Genomic DNA, 5,210 nt, shown 5'->3' with positions numbered 1-5,210 from the left:
CGAATCAAGTATTACACAATAAAGATATCAATTTAGAAATGACCATCTGAAAGACATAACAAAACATAAGAATTAATGAAAATACAAAGGGAATATTACTATGGTGAGATGTGAAAGAAGTGAAGAGAATACTAACAGACAGATAAAAACCAGAGAAACAGATCATCTGTACTCTCTTTGAAGTTTATTTACCAGACCATTTCATGAAAATATACATGTATATTGTGCATAAGTACAACTGTATTGCTCATTAAGACATTCTATATTTTGCATCACTGTGGGTTATAAATGATTACTTAGGGACAGAAAAACCTTGACAGAAGCAGTGTCAGGTGGGGAGCTGAAGAAGTTTTGTGTGTGTGTGTGCACAAATGACAAAGTTTAGAGGTGTTGCAGGAACTTGTATGCAATGAACAAAAACAGAAAACAAAATTCTTTAATCATAGAGCTCAAACAGAGATTTCAAGTGACTACAGAGTGTGTGCACATTGAACCCAAAAGATCTTACACATCTTAACACTTTAATAAAGAACAAAATGTCAAGCAACATCAACCAGAGAACTCTTGAATATCACAAGATATCTTTGCTCCTACGAAATGACATACCCACCACAGTTAACAGTAGTCCTTTACAGAATAAATATTTAAATTGTAAATATTTTTAAATAATGATAAATAAGGAAAGACTTGAATATGATACCTTCCATACTGTTAAAATAATCTTAAATGAAGCATTTCAACATTAGCATGCAGATTTAACAGAACTCAGCAGTCAGCAATGAGAAACAGTACAGTAACCACATTCATTCTGCTGGGACTGACAGATGACCCTCAACTGCAGGTTTTGCTTTTTATCTTTCTCTTTCTCACCTACATGATAAGCATAAATGGGAATCTGACCATCATCTTCCTCATCTTCCTGGATTCCCACCTTAAGACAGCCATGTACTATTTCTTACAAAATTTCTCCTTCTTGGAGATCTCATTCACATCAGCTTGTATTCCCAGATACCTGTATAACATCGTGACAGGTGACAAGGTCATTACCTACAATGCGTGTGCCAGCCAAGTATTTTTTACTGATCTCTTTGGTGTAACCGAATTTTTTCTCCTAGCTGCTATGTCCTATGATCGCTATGTGGCCATCTGCAAACCCCTGCATTATGTGACCATCATGAGTAGCACGGTCTGCAGAAGACTTGTCTTTTGTTGTTGGATAGCTGGTCTATTCATTGTAATCCCCCCACTTAGCCTAGGCCTAGAATTGGAATTTTGTGATTCTAATACCATTGATCATTTTGTCTGTGATGCATCTCCCCTCCTGAAAATCTTGTGTTCAAATACTTGGTACATGGAATAGACTGTTATCATCTGTGCTGTGTTGACCTTCATTATGACACTGATGTGTGTGGCTCTGTCTTATATTTATATCATCAAGACAATTTTAGGATTCCCTTCTGCCCAACAAAAGAAAAAAGCCTTTTCTACTTGCTCTTCCCACATGATTGTGGTTTCAATCACCTATGGTAGCTGCATCTTCATCTACATCAAACCTTCAGCAAAGGACTCAGTGGCCATTAACAAAGGTGTGACCATGCTCACTACTTCCATCGCTCCAGTGCTGAACCCTTTCATTCACGCACTGAGAAACAAGCAAGTCAAGCAAGCCTTCAATAACTCAATCAAAAGAATTGTGATATTTTGCAAAAAAAAAAAATAATAAGAGAATGCAAAGCCAAATAAACACATACTGAACGACAAAGTTTTGCCATCAGGTTAATTTACTCAAAACACTCTCATTCATCTTAATCTAGTGACAGCTTCTTCAGAAACATCATTTAAGATCCTTCCATAACCCAGCATGCTAATAATTTTTTTAAATTTAAATCCTGGCTTCACCTCCCATTTAAATTTATTTATTTTAATTGGAGGCTAATTACTTTACAATATTGTATTGGTTTTGCCATACATCAACATGAATCTGCCACGGCTGTACACATGTACCCAATCCTGAAACCCTCTCACACCTCCCTCCCCATACCATCTCTCTTGGTCATCCCAGTGCGCCAGCCGCAAGCATCCTGTATCCTGCGTCAAACCTAGACTGGCGATTCGTTTCTTATATGATATTATACATATTTCAATGCCATTCTCCCTAATCATCCCACCCTCTCCCTCTCCCACAGAGTCCAAAAGACTGTTCTATACATCTGTGTCTCTTTTGCTGTCTCGCACACAGGGTTATTGTTACCATCTTTCTAAATTCCATATATATGCATTAGTATACTGTATTGGTGTTTTGCTTTCTGGCTTACTTCACTCTGTATAATTGGCTCCAGTTTCATCCACGTCATTAGAACTGATTCAAATGTTTTCTTTTTAATGGCTGAGTAATACTTCATTGTGTATATGTACTACAGCTTTCTTATCCATTCATCTGCTGATGGACATCTAGGTTGCTTCCATGTCCTGGCTATTATAAACAGTGCTGCAATGAACATTGGGGTACACGTGTCTCTTTCAATTCTGGTTTCCTTGGTGTGTATGCCCAGCAGTGGGATTGCTGGGTCATAAAGCAGTTCTATTTCCAGTTTTTTAAGGAATCTCCACGCTGTTCTCCATAGTGACTGTACTACTCTGCATTCCCACCAACAGTGTAAGAGGGTTCCCTTTTCTCCACACCCTCTCCAGCATTTATTGCTTGTAGACTTTTGGATAGCAGCCATTCTGACTGGTGTGAAATGGTACCTCATTGCGGTTTTGATTTGCATTTCTCTGATAATGAGTGATGTTGAGCATCTTTTCATGTGTTTGTTAGCCATCCGTATGTCTTCTTTGGAGAAATGTCTGTTTAGTTCTTTGGCCCATTTCACCTCCAAATTAAAAGTATCAAAAATGAAGCACAACAGGTAAAACAGAAGCATATCTTCAAATTAGACCTACCAAGAGAGAACATTAAGTTGATAAATTCTTACATTTTCCAGAGAAAGAATAAGTAATGGTTGCCATTAGTTTTTTAAATCCAAAATTTTCAAATGATTTATTCATTGATTCACAAAACAAATATGTATTGGGTAATTTCTTTGGGGTAGGTACTGCTTTAGGCACTAGAAATAAAGAACAACCAGCAGAATTTTATTCCCATGTACCTTCGGGAGTGAACAGAAACAACACTATGTTAAAGAAAGCAAAGGTTAGCTTTTTTATGAAGGAGAATTATAAACCTTCACAATTATGGAAATAATAAATAAACAGTATTTTGCCTAATATTAAAAACTAAACAAAACAGTTTGGTACAGGGACAAAAACAGACATACTGACCAAGGGAAGAGAGTAGAGAACCCAGAAATAAACTCAGGCACCTATTTTCAATTAATCTATAGCAATACTAAATATTAAAACAAAAATTATACAAGTTGCATATTAAATTTTTAATAACAAGACTTTTAAATGTTATGGTAGTAGTAATGCATATGCGCAGTTTTGTCCACCTCTTTCTGACCCCATGGACTGTAGCCCATCTGGCTCCTCTGTCCATGGGATTTTCCAGGCAAGAATACTGGAATGGGTTGCCATTTCCTACTCCAGGGTATCTTCCAAACCCAGGCACCAAACTGGTGTATCTTATGTCTTCTTCATTGACACGCAGAATGTTTACCACTGCACCACCTGGGAAGCCTCTTAAATGTTATGAGTTTCTCAAAAAAGAAAGAAAAGATAGAAAGAAATGGAGGAAGAGGGAAAGATGGCGGAGGAATAGGACGGGAAGACCACTCTCTCCCTCACAAATTCCTCAAAAGAACGTTTCAACGCCAAGCAAACTCCACAAAACAACTTCTGTAGGCTGGCAGAGGACATCAGGCAACCAGAAAAGCAGAACATTGTCCTCAAAACCAGGTAGGAAAAAATATAAAAGACGAAAAAGGAGACAAAGGAGGTGGGGAGGGAGCTCCGTCCTGGGAAGGGAAGCCCGTCCCGGGAAGGGAATTTGAAGAAGAGAAGTTTCCAACCAGGAAACATTCTCCCTGCCGAGTCTGTGGCGAGCCTTGGAAACACAGAGGGCAACATAACAGGAAGGAAAAATAGATAATTAATTAAAACCAACAGATTACAAACCCAACAGTAACTCCCCCAGCGGAAAAGCAGCACAGATGCCTGCATCCGCCATTGGGAAGTGGGGGCAGGGCAGGGACGCGCGGGAGGCGCGGGCTGCAGAGCTTTGTAAGAATCGGGCAGGAACGCCCCACGCACAACCAGAATGATCTAACTTGCTAGCAAACCAGACTGCGGGATAGCTACCACGCGAAAAGCTCGAACATAAGACACCACCAGGACCGAGCACAGAACAAAGGACGGAACGGAAAAAGCCGGCTGCAGACCATCCCCCGCCGGGGACAGGCAGCCAGAGCCTTAAGGACTGGAAAGGGGCAATTGCAGACCCAGAGAGACTTTACTTACCTAACTGCAAGCAGGCTCCTTTGCTAAGACTTCTGGGGGTGCTGGACAGTCACAATCTGCCTCATGGAGTGCGCCAGTGGTCCACCCAGAAAGCTGAGCAGCAGCGGCAGAAAAGGTCCTGAGCTACTCGGACACGGGAAGGGCACAAAGCGCAGTTCCAGCCGAATCTGTGCCTCTGAGGGCTGCCTGAGCGCCGAACCTGAGCGGCTTGGACCGGGGAAGTGCACGCAGCCTAGGGCCGGCCCCAGACGGTTCCCGGCGGAGCATCGTAGAGCCGGAGTGGTTTGTGCGCCGCGAGAAAGGACAGGTCAAGCAGGACAGAGATACTGTGAGCACACGACAGTGCTATTTGTTTGCAGCATCCCCCCTCCCCACAGCGCGACTGAACTAGTGAGCCTAAAAAACCCGCAAACAGAAGTTAAACAGAGGGAACCACCTTGGAAGTGATCCCACATGGCCCATAACACCAGAGAAGGGCAAGATATATTTTTACTATTTTTAAAATCATTCTTTTTTTTTTTTCTTTTTTGTTTTTTGTTTCCTTTTTCTTTTTTCTTTTTTTTTCCTAACTTTTTTTAAATTGTTAAGTCTTCTATTCCTCCTCTAATTTTTATTTCTATAACCTATTATTACTATTTTTTTTAAAAAAAGACTTTTTTTTTTTTAAGGCAAACACCATATATAGTCTTTGGATGGTTGTTGGTGGTTTCTTTTGTTTGTTTGTTTGTTTGTTTGTTTTTTAATAATTCTTT

At 40.2% G+C, this 5,210-nt stretch overlaps 1 pseudogene; it reads left to right on the top strand.

Annotated features, from left to right (window-relative positions):
- LOC102174279 lies at positions 779 to 1,720 on the top strand (annotated as a pseudogene).

This window comes from Capra hircus, chromosome 5 (assembly GCF_001704415.2).
Source record: "Capra hircus breed San Clemente chromosome 5, ASM170441v1, whole genome shotgun sequence".
Taxonomy (NCBI): domain Eukaryota; kingdom Metazoa; phylum Chordata; class Mammalia; order Artiodactyla; family Bovidae; genus Capra; species Capra hircus.
Note: the sequence above shows the minus strand (reverse complement) of the source record. Positions and strands in the feature narration are given on the sequence as shown.